Source organism: Triticum urartu, chromosome 1 (genome assembly GCF_003073215.2).
Source record: "Triticum urartu cultivar G1812 chromosome 1, Tu2.1, whole genome shotgun sequence".
In the NCBI taxonomy this organism is placed as follows: domain Eukaryota; kingdom Viridiplantae; phylum Streptophyta; class Magnoliopsida; order Poales; family Poaceae; genus Triticum; species Triticum urartu.
In genome coordinates, this window is record NC_053022.1 from 488,208,297 (window position 1) to 488,226,027 (window position 17,731).

Consider the following 17,731-nt stretch of genomic DNA (forward strand, 5'->3'; position numbering starts at 1 on the left):
TTCTGGAATTTCCTATTAAAGAATAAATCCAGTAATTGAATTAATGCGTCAGCATGACATAGGTGTGATGTCAGCGGGTCAACTGGGTCGGCCAGGTCAAACCTGATTGGTGGGCCATGTCTGTCAGTGACTCAGCTAATTAACAGAAATAAATTAACACTAATTAACTGTCAGTGGGGCCTGGGCCCACATGTCAGTGACTAAACTAATTAAATTTAGTTAAAACTAATCCTAAACTAATTAGCAGACCGGCCCCACCTATCATAGACTGGCGTCTAGCCATCGGCGAGGCCAAACACGGCGGAGCAGCATGGGATTTTCACTCTGGCGACCAAAAGGGCGACGGAGACTATCTACGTGATGCGGGGAGGAAGCCACGTCGAGTGGTGGCAGTGGGTGGAGCTGGGGTGGCCGGAAATGTCGACGGCGACAAGTTTGGCGGCGGCCGGAGCTCGGGTGAGGTCGAGCTAGTCGCTAGGGGGCACGGGGAGGCGCATGGATTGGTGCGTTGAGCTCCTGGAGGTGCGGTAGGACTAGTGGACAGGGTGGCGCGGCCATTGGGTGGCCGGAGCCTCGTCGGCGATGAGCTTCATGGCGGTGCATGCGGGCGAGCTACGTGCGGTCGCTACGGGGCTCGAGAGAGAGAACGGAGAGGGTGGGGAGGTGGCTGAGCCGCTACGGGGTCGAGAGAGAGAACGGAGAGGGTGGGGAGGTGGCTGAGCTCACGGGGGTCTCGTCGAGGCAGTCGGAGAGGTCGGGGATGAGCTGATGCGGCGGGGGCGGCGAAAGGGATCTCCGGTGGCCGGAGTTGAGGGCGAGCTCGGTGCAGCGTCTCCGGGGCGAGCGAGCGCTCGGGGCTCGGCCTACTCGATGTAGTCGACGACGGCGGAGCTCGTGGACACGATGGACGCGGCGCGAGGACGACGGAGGGCGGCTACGACGACGGTGCGGCGACAGCGTCGGCCATGGTGGGGAACGGCGAGAGGGAGAGAGACAGGGGGGAATGGCGTGTCCAGGGGCTTCGGGGTGCGACGTGGAGGCGTCCAGGCGTCCAGGGGCATGGGCGGCAAGCAGGTGACGCCGTGGCGAGCTCGGGCACGCCGGCGTCACCTCCCTGCCTGCCTGGCGGGGAAGAAGCAGCTGGCTGGCGCGGGCCAGCACAGTGCTGAGGCCGCCAGGTGGGCCGGCTGGTGAGTTAGCTGGGCTGCGCCAGGTAAGTTTCTCTCTCTTCTTTTTCTTTTTTTATTATTTATTCTATTATTTCTGTAACTTCAGGGCTTTATTAAAAATGCCAGGGCATTTCCATAAATCATAAAATTAATCATGGCTACTGCTTAGAATATATCCAACAGCAAACATTTTAGTTTATGATTATATAAGGATTAATCCAATGACCTTAGACGTACTAGAAAAATGTGCACCATTTTTGTCTGGGGTTTTAACCCAAAACAAAAATGGTGGGCTTTTTAGAAGGGCATTTCAGGTTCATTGAAAAAGTTTTTAGTAAACCCTAGTTGTTCCAGGGGGGTGCTGGGGGTTCTGTCATCCCCATTTCAAATTTAAGAGAAAATTAAACATGATGCACACTCTAATGCTTGAACTAGCTGGGGTGTGACAACTCACCCCCACTCAAAAGAATCTCGTCCCGAGATTTAGGATCCTCCGGGAAGAAGGTGGGGTACTCGAGTCGAAGACCATCCTCCCTTTCCCAAGTGGCTTCTTTCTCGGAATGGTGTGACCATTGAACCTTGAGAAACTTGATATTATGACGTCGAGTGGTACGCTCGGCTTGATCAAGGATACGAACGGGATATTCCCGATATGAGAGGTTCTCTTGTAGATCAAGCGTTTCATGGTCCACTCCACGGATAGGATCCGCGAATCAACGCCTGAGTTGAGAAACGTGGAAGACATCGTGAACTCTGGAAAGATGCGAAGGTAGTTCCAATTGGTAGGCAACTTCTCCTCATTTGGCAAGAATGCGAAAGGGTCCGATGTAACAAGGAGCCAATTTTCCTTTGATACCAAAATGATGGGTTCCCTTTAATGGAGTAACCCGAAGGTAAGCCTTCTCGCCGACTTCATAAGTTATGAGCTTATGTCTACGATCATATTGGCTCTTTTGACAAGATTGGGCTGTTTTCAATTTCTCACGAATAACGCGAACTTGCTCTTCTGCTTCCTGAATCATATCCGGGCCAAAGAGTTGTCTTTCCCCGGTTTCTGACCAGTTAAGAGGCGTTCGACATTTTCGTCCATAGAGAACTTCGAAAGGAGCCTTTCCCAAGCTAGCTTGATAACTATTGTTATAAGCCAACTCCGTGAATGGAAGGCATTTCTCCCAACCCATTCCGAACGAGATGACAGAAGCTCGGAGCATATCTTCCAGAATTTGATTGACTCGCTCTACTTGACCACTTGATTGAGGATGGAAGGCGGTGCTAAAAGAGAGACGAGTTCCCATAGCATTTTGGAAACTTTCCCAAAATCGAGAGGTGAAGAGACTCCCATGGTCTGATTTAATTTCCAATGGAACTCCATGAAGAGACACTATTCGGGAGATGTATAACTCAGCTAGCTGGCTAGCGGTGATACTCTCACGAACAGGTAGAAAGTGGGCTACTTTGGAAAGGCGGTCGATCACGACGAAGATGGCATTATTCCCTCTCTTGGTCCTGGGAAACCCAGTGATGAAATCCATACTGATTTTATCCCATTTCTATTCAGGAATAGCCAAAGGTTGAAGGGTGCCAGCAGGCCGTTGATGCTCTACTTTAACACGACGACAGACATCGCAGCTAGTAATGTATTGAGCAATTTCTCTCTTCATCCTAGTCCACCAAAACCTCTGGCGTAGGTCTTGATACATCTTGGTACTACCGGGATGAATGGTGAGAGGGGAGTCATGAGCTTCCTTGAGAATCAACTGGCGTAGATGTTGTTTCTTGGGAACCACCAAGCGGTTCTCGAATAAGACAACACCTCGCTCATCCATGGAAAAACATTTAGCAACTCCGCTAGCAATGTTTTCCTTAATCCGGAATATGCCCTTATCACGCTTTTGGGCAGCTATAATCTGATCCATAAGATTAGGCTTTGCCACCAGGGTGGATAGGAATCCTCGAGGAACAATGTGAAGATTAAGCTTACGAAATTCCTCATGGAGAAGTGGTTGACTTTGTTGTAACATCAGGTTGTTACAATAGGACTTATGACTTAGTGCATCAACCATGACATTGGCTTTGCCCGGGGTGTAAGTTATTCCTAAGTCGTAATCCGAGATCAACTCGACCCAACGTCTTTGCCTGAGATTCAAATCTGGTTGGGTGAAGATATATTTCAAACTTTGGTGATCGGTGAAGATCTCGCAACGATTACCAAGGAGGTAATGTCGCCATGTTTTAAGTGCATGGACTACAGCTACAAGCTCTAGATCATGTGTGGGATAATTTTCCTCATGTGGGTGTAATTGTCGTGAAGCATAGGCAATTACCTGACGATCTTGCATGATTATGCAACTTAGTCCTTGTCGCGAGGTGTCGCAATAGATAATAAAGTCCTTGGAGAAATCTGGTGGTACCAGTACGGGAGCAGATGTCAGGCGTCTTTTCAGTTCTTGAAAGCTGAACTCGCACTGTGGAGTCCACTCGAACTTTTTATCTTTCTTGAGCAGTTCAGTTAGAGGTTTAGCAACCTTGGAGAAATTCTCGACGAAGCGACGGCAATAGCTCGCTAAGCCAAGGAAGCTCCGAACTTGCTTGACCGTCTCAGGTGGAGTCCAATCAAGGACAGCTTGAACTCACTCGGGATTGATAGCAATACCCTTACCAGAGATTACATGGCCTAGATAGGTCACTTCTGGCAACGGAAATTCACACTTGGAGAATTTGGCATAAAGGCGATGCTCTCGAAGTTTCATCAATACCAACCTTAGATGTTCGGCATGTTCCTCTTCATTCTTGGAGTAGATGAGTATGTCGTCGAGATAAACTATGACGAATTTATCCAAATACTCCATGAAGACCGAGTTCATTAACCGGGAGAAGGTGGCTGGGGCATTGGTTAAACCGAAGGCCATAACGGGTAACAAAGGCCGTTTTGGGAATGTCCCCATTTCTGATTTTGATTTGATGGTAGCCCAACCTCAAATCCATCTTGGAAAAGACTAAGGATCCAGCGAGCTGATCATACAGATCGTTGATCCTGGGAAGCGGATACTTGTTCTTGATGGTGACCAAGTTGACAGGTCGGTAATCTACAACCATTCGATCCGTTCCATCCTTCTTCTTGACGAAGAGGACGGGGCAAGCCCAAGGAGAGGAACTAGGACAGATGAAACCCTTTTTCAAGGACTCATCGAGTTGGTTTTTACGCTCGGCTAGTTCTAAGGGTGCCATCTTATAGGGTCTCCTAGAAATTGGAACGGTTCTTGGAACAAGGTCTATCACAAACTCTACATCCCTGTCAGGTGGAGCACCTGGCAGTTCTTTTGGAAAGACATCCGGAAAGTCTTGGACTACCGGAACATCTTCAAGGTCTGGAAGGGGGTTGGCATTTAGGGAGTAAAGGTGGTGCTTGGCCACTCGAGTTAAGACATTGACTGTCTTTCCTGATGGATGGGTAAGTTGAATGGTTCTAGTGGCACAATCAATCTTAGCATAATGAGCTGACATCCAGTCCATACCCAAGATGATGTTTATGTCCGAGGACTTGAGAGCTATTAAGGATGCAAGGAAGACAAGTCTATCGACAAGAATTTCGTTCCCATGGCTTACTCTAGAAGTTTGCCATCTAGAGCCAGGGGTTTCAATTTCCATGGTAGAGGGCATGTCACAGAATGTCGTGTTATGCAATCGAGCATAGTTCTCGGATATGAATGAATGAGATGCTCCTGTATCGAAAAGAACAGATGCCGGATGGCAATTAACAAGGAGCTTACCAAGGACGACGCTAGGATCCTCATGAGCCTCCTCGGCTGAAACATAGTTGACACGGCCACGTGTAGTAGTGACTGGCTTGGCGTAGAATGTCTTTCCCGCTGGCTTACCACGGCCAATGGTCTTTCCAGACTGATTGGGGTTGTTCTAGGGACACTCTCGACTATAGTGACCCGGCTCTCCACACTTGAAGCATGTCACCACATTGGGGCATGGAGCAGCGTTAGCAGCGGGGCCACCATAGGGCTTGGGCGGTGCAAACTGCTGGTTGGGACGAGGCGCCTCAAAGGATGGCCTCGGAATGAACCTGGGTGGCAGTGCCGTGCTTGGGATCCACACCCGGCGCTTCTGAGCCCCAGAGCCGGATGAAGAGCCAAAATCACGGGAGTGCTTGCGTGAAGCGTCATAGTCAGACTGGTCTGACTCAGCACTGATGGCTTTATTGACCAACTTCTGAAAAGAGGTGCACTCGTGCAGACGAAGATCGTGGCGAAGCTCAGGGCTAAGTCCCTTGCGGAACCTTGCCTGCTTCTTAGCGTCGGTAGATACCTCTTCAGGAGCATAACGTGCCATATTCCCAAATTCACGACTATAAGCATCCACAGTCAGTCTTCCTTGGGTGAAATTGCAGAACTCCCCCCTCTTGCGATCTATGAGACCTTCCAGAATGTGATGCTCACGGAAAGCCTCACTGAATTCAGCCCAAGTAGTGATTTGGCCGACTGGGCGCATAGCTTCAAAATTTTCCCACCAAAGGCTAGCAGGACCTTCGAGATGATAGGCAACATAAGTAACCTTGTCGGCTTCGGCTACGTTGGCAGAACGTAGCTTGTGGGTGATGCTGCGAAGCTAGTCATCCGCGTCGAGGGGCTCGACGGAATGGTTAAACTTTGGTGGGTACAGCTTGATAAAGTCATTGATTTACACCAAGTCATTTCGCGAATGGCGTGCAGTGTTCTGCTCAATCCGCTCCAGTAAGCGGTTAGTCTCACGCTTGTTTCTTTCCGCCTCCAGCATCACTTCGGCCAGAGAAGGCGGGTGAGGCAGATTTTCACCCCTAGCTGCACTGGCTTCCCCCTACTCTGGGGCAGCAGGGTTGCTGCGGGTGTTGACCATCCTAGGAGAAAACAAGACAATGGTTTAGATAAGGATGGCTCAAACTTAGCAAGGAAGTGCAGAATGTAATGGATAACACGGAATGCAGAGATGTTCATCCGTATGTCATGGTAATATAGAACTGCCATATATATACCAACGGTCATACACACCATACATAGTTTAGTACAAGCCCAGGCTACAGTACAACTATGATGAAAGACGTTACATCTCATCGGAGGCATTCCAAGCTCCTATACATTATTTGTCTACACCTCCGGAATTGATTACACACAAAGTCATATTCCACAAGTCACGCAGGACAGTGGAGATATAACTATTACAATACTAGTGATACAACTACTAACTCAGACAACTCCGTAGTAGTCCTCATAGAAGTCACCTCCATAGCCTGGAAGTTCAATGTGATCATCCGGGAACAGACGGTCCTAAGGAGCTTGTGGACCAAAGGGACTAGGATGAGGTCTTGGACCAACAAACGGTGGCCTGCGGGGACCATGGGGAGGGGTGATGCCTCCCACATCACACCAATCCACCATGTCTGGCAGAGCAGATCTCACAGGATACAGATCCCTTGTATCCATACATCCAGCTTGCACCGCAGGTGCAAACCGAGTCAATGTGGCCCAATGATCAGCACGGGTGTTGAAAAGCTCCAGCCTCAAGGCCCGATTCTCTCGGTCCTTATCTTTGAGCATCTCGGCAGTGGTACGAGTTAATGAGTCCTCCTGAGTGGAGTCAGCATAGATAGCCTGAAGATACCCTTGCGCTCTCGGAAGTGAAGCTGGCATGTAACGGAAGTCAGTGTTCCGAAGCAGGCCAGTCCAGACTCGCATGATGGTCATCATGGAATAGGCAGCATCCTGCACAGCCATCTCAACAGTAACCCCGAGTCCATAGGAACATTGAAGGGGCTCGGTAGATCCAGGATAAGAAGGAAATATCCTGACGGTGCAGAAATATTGGCTTTGATTAAAGTCTCGGAATTGCTCTTCGACGGTGTATTCGGGATACCAACGGTAACCCGTCTCGATCATTACCCGGACTAACATAGCAGTATGACCGGGCACATCAAGGCACCGGGTCAGGCGAACCACTTGGTTTTGAGCACGGTTGGCCATCTGAAAGCACAACCACAATGCAAAGACATTAGAGTTTCTAGGGAAAATTGGACAGCATAACAGCTGTAAATGCTCAGAAAAAGATTTGAGACATCCACAACAATTTGCAATACCACTCAACAACATCATATCAAGGTTCTGATTCAATTGGCAACATACTAAAAGTAGTAGAAACTGTACTGAGGCTTGTGACAATAATCCTATAAGCTACTACGGATTAGTAACACGTGAACCTGATAGAAGAAGAGAGCCTAGTCTGTAACCCACGTTGAATGAGAAGAGAATGACTCATATAAGAGGGCATAAGGTAAAGGAGTAAAAGAGCCTTATGTTCCCTCCCACAATCAATTCCCCTACATATAACTAAAGCATTTCTAGACTCTACATCGACCGGTTTGGCTCCACGAACCTACAGGCAGTCCGTCTCTGATGCCAACGCTGTCAGGACCCTGATTCCAAGTCACATCGATCTAGTTGGTAACACCTCATATCACATTGCAGCCTCACGCACGGTATCCCACGGGTGTCGCCTTACCATGGCCCGGGACCGATTGCACCTTTTGGCACACGTATATGATAGTGTCGCTAGCATCCATATGACAGAGAACCCAGGCCGACATGGCTAGTCATGAACCCAAAGCGGTACAGACCTATGGAGACAGGCATACATTAATCACATCGAGCATGTCGGTCATCAGCGAGTGAATCCGGGCTGTAGCACTGGGCTAACAGGACTCCGGGGAACCCGGGCTGTAGCAGGCTAGGCAGGACTCCGGATGTCACCGCGTGACATTTCCCCGAAGGGACAGACATAGGAACGAAGTGAAACACATGCCGGCCAGTCAAGTGTACTGAACAGTAGTGCTGGGCTAGCAGGACTCCGGTGAACCGGGCTGTAGCGGACTACTATGGCTTGAGGAACACTAGACTACATTTCCCCATAAGAAAGGCTGCCAAGGATAAACAACTAGATTGTCGGATCCCACTCATACCAAGCATTTCAATCATACACACAATATGCCCGATATGAGTACATACAACATGGCATCACAACAAAACTCTACAACTCAAGTACTTTATTTTAAGGCTCCAGAGAGCCATACATAACATGTTCATACAGGTAGGGGTCACATGACCCGACACTCAAGTCATACAAGCATACAAGCACAAGCGGAAGTAAATAGTCTGAGTACAGACACTAGAAAGCAAGAAGGCTTCCGAAGCCTGCCTATCTACATAGAGCCCTCCATGGCCAGGATCACCACCTGGGTGGCTAGTCACTCATCGACATCAAGGTCTACGTAGAACCCATCGGAGGGGCGGTGTTGTCGTCTGAAAACAGTAATTAAGCAAACATGAGTACAAAGGTACTCAGCAAGTCTTACAACAGAACCTACTATACATGCTCATTCTCAAGAAGGTGGTGGGGTTATTGCAGCAAGCCAGCTTTGACTCTTGGCTAAGCTATCCTACGGAACTGCACTAGTAAAATAGTTTTCGCACACGAGTCCACTACTCACCAACACAATACTCCACTGGGGATCCTCCATCGTCATCCTACGAGAGGGCCATCCTCGGTACTCACAATTATCTTGAGTCTTTTAGTAGTAACCATTAACTTGTCTATGAACTGTATAGGCAACCAAGTAGTCCTTTACCGCGGACGCGTCTATTCGAATAGTTTAATACCCTGCAGGGGTGTACTTCATCACACATGTTTCCACCACTTAGCGTCTGCACACGACATGTGCTCGGCAGACTTCAAGCGAAAACCGACGTGGGTGTAGACCACGACCTGACTAACCTCACAAGTCTCTAGTCCAGGTTTATCGCCTATTCAGGTTCCATCCGCAAGGAAATCCGGCCGGGGTGTCCTCAACGGCCCCAAACGATGTGTACAGGGTCCCGAGACGCCAAACGGGCGCCCAGCATACCCGGCCACAGTGTATCTACCGTATCATAGCCCACCCCTAGGGTCAGCGCTACGCACGGCCGCCAACACATAACCTACAAACACCAGAAACTAGTTGCAACTCCTGGACAGGGGGCGAGAGGGGTCAGTAAGTCGAGCGGGTCATATTTCAGGGCCCAATGTGTGGTAGTAGCTGAATCTTAAATCACGCATACAGATCTCAGTTCTTATGGATGGCCTCAATGAAACAACCCACCATGTACTCCTACATGGCCTCTCATCGATACCTTTACCGACACATGTTCAACACATCCCTCATATTACCGACATAATCATTTCACTCTAGCCCATCACCCAGATGAACCAGACCTGACACAACTCTAAGCATAGCAGGCATAGCAAGGTAGGAATCACATACATGGCTCAATCAACTCCTACACATGCTAGTGGGTTTCATCTAATTACTGTGGCCATGACAGGTCATGCAAAGGATAAGGGTTCAACTATCGTAGCACATAGCAATTTGAATCGCGTTGTCTTAATGCAGTAAACAAGAGCAGAAGCGAGAACATGGGTTTGTATCAGAATGATCAATGGGTTGCTTGCCTGTTGTAGTGGTAGTAGGGTCCTGCCCTTTAGACGGATACTCGGGGTTATCCTCGGAGGCAGAACCTACCACGAAAGACACACCGAACATAGTCAACACATGACAATATGCAACAATATGATGCATGCTATGACATGGCAAAATGAATGTGTCTTGGCCTAATGCAAGCTAAAACAGGATGGAATGAACTCATTTGAATCAAAGATTCAAATGTTAGCGCATTTAACATGGCCTTATTAGTGCATTATCTTATTCTGCTTAAACAGCAAGGTTAACTTGTTTTGTCATGCATGAAACCATTACAGATGGATAGATTGAATTTTTTTGATCATTTTTCATATATAAATCTTTGCATTTGGAGCTATGGTTGATTTTCTATGATTTTTAGAAGTTTTGGCTATTTTCTGGAATTTCCTATTAAAGAATAAATCCAGTAATTGAATTAATGCGTCAGCATGACATAGGTGTGATGTCAGCGGGTCAACTGGGTCGGCCAGGTCAAACCTGACTGGTGGGCCATGTCTGTCAGTGACTCAGCTAATTAACAGAAATAAATTAACACTAATTAACTGTCAGTGGGGCCTGGGCCCACATGTCAGTGACTAAACTAATTAAATTTAGTTAAAACTAATCCTAAACTAATTAGCAGACTGGCCCCACCTGTCATAGACTCAGGGGGGTCAACCTGGGCCCACACGGGGTCAAACAGGGTCAACTCGCCGGTGTCTCGCCGCCTGCGAGGCCAGACGCGGTGGAGCAGCGCGGGATTTGCACTCCGGTGACCAAAAGGGCAGCGGAGACTATCTACGTGAAACGGGGAGGAAGCCGCGTCGAGTGGTGGCAGTGGGTGGAGCTGGGGTGGCCGGAAATGTCGCCGGCGACGAGTTTGGCGGCAGCCGGAGCTCGGGTGAGGTCGGGCTAGTCGCTAGGGGGCACGGGGAGGCGCGTGGATTGGTGCGTTGAGCTCCTGGAGGTGCGGTAGGACTAGTGGACAGGGTGGCGCGGCCATTGGGTGGCCAGAGCCTCGTCGGCGACGAGCTCCGCGGCGGTGCGTGCGGGTGATCTACATGCAGTCGCTACGGGGCTCGAGAGAGAGAACGGAGAGGGTTGGGAGGTGGCTGAGCTCACGGGGTCTCGTCGAGGCAGTCGGAGAGGTCGGGGATGAGCTGATGCGGCGGGGGCGGCGAAAGGGATCTCCGGTGGCCGGAGTTGAGGGTGAGCTCGGTGCAGCGTCTCCGGGGCGAGCGAGCACTTGGGGCTCGACCCACTCGATGTAATCGATGATGGCAGAGCTTGTGGACACGATGACGCGGCGCGAGGACGACGGAGGGCGCGACTACGACGACGATGCGGCGACAGGAGCGTCGGCCATGGTGGGGAACGGTGAGGGAGAGAAACAGGGGGGTGGCGTGTCCAGGGGCTTCGGGGTGCAATGTGGAGGCATCCAGGGGTGTGGGCGGCAAGCAGGTGACACCGTGGCGAGCTCGGGCACGCCGGCTTCATCTCCCTGCCTGCCTGGCGGGGAAGAAGCAGCTGGCTGGCGCGGGCCAGCACGGTGCTGGGCCGCCAGGTGGGCCGGCGGGTGAGTTAGCTGGGCTGTGCCAGGTAAGTTTCTCTCTCTCTTTTTCTGATTTGTTTTATTATTTATTATTTCTGTAACTTCAGGGCTTTATTAAAAATGCTAGGGCATTACCATAAATCATAAAATTAATCATGGCCACTGTTTAGAATATATCTAACAGCAAACATTTTAGTTTATGATTATTTGAGCATTTAAAATATTTTATAGCATTTAAATGCCCAAATGAAAATACTATAAGGATTAATCCAATGACCTTAGATGTCCTAGAAAAATGTGCACCATTTTTGTCAACGGTTTTAACCCAAAACAAAAATGGTGGGCTTTTTAGAAGGGCATTTCAGGTTCATTGAAAAAGTTTTTAGTAAACCCTAGTTGTTCCAGGGGGGTGCTGGGGGTTCTGTCATCCCCATTTCAAATTTAAGAGAAAATTAAAAATGATGCACACTCTAATGCTTGAACTAGCTAGGGTGTGACATCGGTCATCCGTTTCTCAAACACCATGTAGTGCGAGAATCCCAACGGAGGAGATCGAGTCTTGTGGGGAAAAGTGCGCAAACCTCTGCAGAGTGTATAAACTAATCATGGTTAGCCGTGTCCCCGGTTATGGACGTCTTGAGTATCTAGTACCTGGATTATCATGTGAATCTCAACATGTTACTCTAAATAAATTTTGTTGGGTTTGTTTAATGATGATGCTTAATTGGGATTGAGAATGCTGTCAACCATTCTCAATGTTTAACAACCACCATGATAGTTAAATAAAATTTATTCCTTTGCAGTAGGGAAAAATTGGCTTTACGCAAAACTGTAACCATAGAGCTTTCCACCAGCCAAATATGCATATAGAATAGCCTGATTATTCCATTACTCTCTATGTGTTACTTTGCCAGCATATTCCATGTGCTGACCCGTTTCGAGCTGCAACGTTAATGTTGCAGACTTTTCAAATGACGATTAAGGGGTTTGAGGTCGTGGTTCTATACTCAGTAATGCTGTTGGAGTTGATGGACTCACTTATCTTCCAAGCCTTCCGCTGTTATCGCTATTAGATGGCCTTAAGCCATATTTATTGTAATAAGTTCTCTTTTGAGACACTCGATGTAATAAGTGTGTGATTGCTACTCTGTTATAAATCCTTCAAGTACTGTGTGGTGTCAGCATTACTGATCCAGGGATGACACCTGAGCACAGAGATTGGACCGTTTGAGGTCTGGTTGCTACAAGATGGTATCAGAGCACACGCTAACTGTAGGACACGACCACTAAGCTAAAGACCTAGATCACTACTCACTCTCCTCTCTTTTATGACTTCTCATCTTTTCTACTCTTTTAGGATGGTGGATGCAAGGAACCAGTTCACTCAACCGGATGAAGATACAACCTTTGGACGTCACTTGAAGGAAGTCACTAGATACCTGAACATAGGAGTACCAAGCTTCACCGGAACCTGCAACGCCACTTTACCTGAAGAGGAGTGCTGGATGATTCAAGTTCAAGTTCTAGGAAGGACGTTCATGCCAGTCACTGAGCCCATAGAGTTTTCTTTTGATACACCAATTTGGAGTCTAGGAAAGAGCATGGCAGCTCACATCGCCATGGGACGCATTGGAGAGGTTTACCGCAAGGATCTCAAGGATACTATCGACCAGATTTGTGGGCGCCGAGATGAGCACTGGGAGATGATCAGCACCAGAAAGGATAGATCAGTTGCAGCTTTTATCCAGGAGTTAAACCATCACATTCGACGTCAGGAGAACCAGATGTGCGCCGACATGATAGATCTGAAGAATGCGAGGACAAGAATCAAGGAACTGGAGGAAGAACTCAAGGCTACACGAGAATATTATGAAGAGGAAATAGAAGTATTAGTGGAGAAGAATGATGATCTGATCAAGAAGATCAAAATATTTATGGGAGGCCCTACACTAGTAGAAGAAGTCGAAGAACCCAAGGAGATTCGCCCGGAAGACTACATCATCATCGACGACACCGACTCGGATCTATATGATAGCGATGATGACTATATGGATGAAGCATGAGCAGATATAATGGAGTCTGCAACCGAAGAATATTTCTAGTAGACTACCTCATCAGTAGTAGTAGTCCACCATGTAAATATAGTAGTCTGATCACTTTTGCGATAGTTAGATCCTTTGTATGCCCTTGTTTGATTGATTTAATGAAGTGAATTGTTTGTTTTTGCCTCATGTGCATATGGGTAGTGTTTTCTCTATAGACCCCTCTCTGTTCTTAAATCTCATCTTTTCTAAACCCTCAGACGCCTCCGAGACGTGACCCCAGATTTACCTTTCCACCGGAGCTCAATCAGTTGATCCAGCAGCAAAACACATTGATGCAGTTGCTAGTCCAGAATCAGAACCAGGGGAACAACAACAACCCACCACCCCCACCACCACCTGTTGATCACTTAGCCCGTTTTCTTAGGCTAAATATGCCGGTGTTTTCCAGTAGCACCGAGCCGATAATAGCAGATGATTGGCTCTGCAAGATAGCTGGGGAGTTGACCACAGCAAGATGCACGGATGCGGAAAAGGTGAAGTTTGCCGCACATCAGCTTGAAGGACCCACAGCATCATGGTGGAGAATTTCACAGCCACTTTTCCTGTCGACACTATCACGTGGGACCAGTTTCAGCAGGCTTTTCAAACTGCCCATGTTTCAGTAGGAGCTATGGCCATGAAGAAGCGAGAGTTTCGCACCTTGCGCCAAGGAGGACGGACTGTTGGCCAGTATGTGGAGGACTTTAGTAAATTAGCATGTTATGCCCCAGATGACGTTGCTACGGATGCAGCTAAGCAGGAGAAGTTTCTGGAAGGACTGAATGATGAGTTGAGCATGCAGTTGATGGTAGCAACCTTCAACAACTACCAGGAGTTGGTAGATCGTGCTCTCATGATCGAAGGGAAGCAGCGGCGGATTGAGAATCGCAAGAGGAAGTATGGACAAGGGAAGTACACTTCAGGAGCTCAGCAGAAGCCACGTTTTACCCCTAGACCGGGAGGACATTTTCAGCATACCCATGGAGGAGGTAGCTCACACAATCACAATGGCACCAAGAATGGTAATGGGAATGGAGGAAGTAACGGCCAGAACCGCACCAACCCATCGACCCCAGCCAAGACAAACCTGAGCCAAGTCACTTGCTTTAAGTGCCAGAAGACCGGACATTATCTCAATGAATGTCCTGAATCACAGAATGGAAATGACAATGGAAGCTCTGGGAAGAAGTCGAACCCTTTCAGTAGGGGACAGGTGAACCACGTTAACATGGAGGAGGTTGAAGAGCAGCCGGATGCAGTAATCGGTAAGTTTTTGGTTAAGTCATTTACTGCACTTGTTCTTTTCGATACTGGTGCATCGCATTCATACATATCAAGGGGATTTGTGGATAGTATAAACTGCCAACCCAAGCCCTTAGGTCACCCATGTTAGTAACCTCGCCTGGAGCAGAATATATAGCTAGTCTATGGTGTGATCGGTTGCCATTAAGGATTGGTAACTATGTATTTCCCTCAGACCTAATAGTGTTGTAATCTCAAGGATTGGATGTGATATTAGGCATGGATTGGTTGTTGATGTATGGTGGAAACATCGATTGCGCCAGTAAGTCGATCTTGCTTACCACCCCAGAAGGGAGAAGGATCAAGTATGTATCCCGACATGTGCCAAAGAGGACTCAAGCGAATTGTTTAACAGGAGTTGTGCAGGAAGAAGTACCAGTAGTGAAGGATTTCCCCGAAGAATTTCTAGAAGAGTTGCCAGGCATGCCACCGGATAGAGATATTGAGTTTTTGATTGAGCTTTTGCCAGGCACAGGGCCAATATCAAAGAGACCATATAGGATGCCTGCAAAGGATTTGGTGGAAATTAAGAAGCAAATTAAGGAGTTACTGGATCAAGGATATATTCGCCCAAGTTCTTCACCTTGGGGATCGCCAGTACTTCTAGTGGAAAAGAAGGATGGATCGTTAAGGATGGTTGTTGACTATCGAGGTTTGAATGAAGTAACCATCAAGAACAAGTACCCACTACCGATGATCAATGATCTGTTTGATCGATTGCAAGGAGCTAAGGTATTTTCCAAGATCGATCTGCGATCAGGATACCACCAGTTGAAGATTCGAGAACAGGATATACCCAAGACGGCTTTTACCACCAGGTATGGACTATACGAGTATACTATTATGTCATTTGGTCTGACTAACGCACCTGCATATTTTATGAACATGATGAACAAAGTGTTTATGGAGTTCTTGGATAAGTTCATTGTAGTGTTCATTGATGATATCCTAGTTTACTCGAAGAATGAAGAGGAGCATAAGGAGCATTTGCGTTTGGTGCTTGGTAAATTCGGAGAACATCAACTATATGCCAAGTTCAGCAAATGTGAGTTTTGGTTGAAGGAAGTTAGATTTCTCGGACACGTTATATCCGGAGAAGGTATAGCAGTAGTATTGGAAATATGCCCTAGAGGCAATAATAAATTGGTTATTATTATATTTCCTTGTTCATCATAATCGTTTATTATCTATGCTAGAATTGTATTGATAGGAAACTCAGATACATGTATGGATACATAGACAACACCATGTCCCTAGTAAGCCTTAGTTGACTAGCTCGTTGTTTAATAAGATGGTTACGGTTTCCTGACCATGGACATTGGATGTCATTGATAACGGGATCACATCATTAGGAGAATGATGTGATGGACAAGACCCAATCCTAAGCCTAGCACAAGATCGTGTAGTTCGTTTGCTAAAGCTTTTCTAATGTCAAGTATCATTTCCTTAGACCATGAGATTGTGCAACTCCCGGATACCGTAGGAGTGCTTTGGGTGTGCCAAGCGTCACAACGTAACTAGGTGGCTATAAAGGTACACTACAGGTATCTCCGAAAGTGTCTGTTGGGTTGGCACGAATCGAGACTGGGATTTGTCACTCCATGTAAACGGAGAGGTATCTCTGGGCCCACTCGGTAGGATATCATCATAATGTGCACAATGTGACCAAGGAGTTGATCACGGGATGATGTGTTATGGAACGAGTAAAGAGACTTGCCAGTAACGAGATTGAACAAGGTATCGGATACCGACGATCGAATCTCGGGCAAGTACAATACCGCTGGACAAAGGGAATTGTATACGGGATTGATTGAATCCTCGACATCGTGGTTCATCCGATGAGATCATCGTGGAACATGTGGGAGCCAACATGGGTATCCATATCCCGCTGTTGCTTATTGGCCAGAGAGTTGTCTCGGTCATGTCTGCATGGTTCCCGAACCGGTAGGGTCTACACACTTAAGGTTTGGTGACGCTAGAGTTGTTATGGGAAATAGTATGTGGTTACCGAATATTGTTCGGAGTCCCGGATGAGATCCCGCACATGATGAGGAGCTCCGGAATGGTTCGGAGGTGAAGATTGGTATATTGGACGAAGGGTATTGGAGTCCGGAATTGTTCCGGGGGTACCAGGTGATGACCAGCGTGTCTGAAAGGGGTTTCGGAGGCCCCGTCAAACGTTGGGGGGCCTTATGGGCCAAGGGGAGAGGGCACATCAGCTGACCAAGGGGCTGAGCGCCCCTCCCACCCCATCTCATGTAACCAGGAGAGGTGGGGGCGCCACCCCTAGGGCAGCCTCCCCTCCCGGCTTGGGGGCAAGTTTCCTAGGGGGTGGGGGCGCCCAAACCCATCTAGGGTTTCCCCTGTGGCCGCCCGCCGCCCCTCCCCTAGGGAACCCTAGGGAGCCTCCCCCTCCTCCCTTCCCCCTATATATAGTGAGGGAGAGAGAGAAGGCAGCCACACCCTTCCCCTGGCGCAGCCCTCTTCCTCCTCCAACACCTCATCCTCCTCCGTAGTGCTTGGCAAAGCCCTGCCGGAGAACCACGAGCTCCATCACCACCACGCCGTCGTGCTGTCGGAGACTGGATCAAGACGGAGGAGACGTCTCCCAACCGTACGTGTGTTGAACGCGGAGGTGTCGTCCGTTCGGCGCTAGGATCATCGGTGATTTGGATCACGACGAGTATGACTCCATCAACCCCGTTCACTTGAACGCTTCCGCTTAGCGATCTACAAGGGTATGTAGATGCACTCTCCTTCCCCTCGTTGCTAGATTACTCCATAGATTGATCTTGGTGATGCATAGACAATTTTAAATTTCTGCTACGATCCCCAACAATGGTATCAGAGCTAGGTCTATACGTAGTTTCTATGCACGAGTAGAACACAAAGCAGTGGTGGGCGTCGATATTGCCAATTTGCTTGCCGTTACTAGTCTTATCTTGATTCAGCGTCATTGTGGGATGAAGCGGCCCGGACCGACCTTACACGTACGCTTACGTGAGACTGGTTCCACCGACTGACATGCACTAGTTGCATAAGGTGGCTAGCGGGTGTCTATCTCTCCCACTTTAGTCGGATCGGATTCGATGAA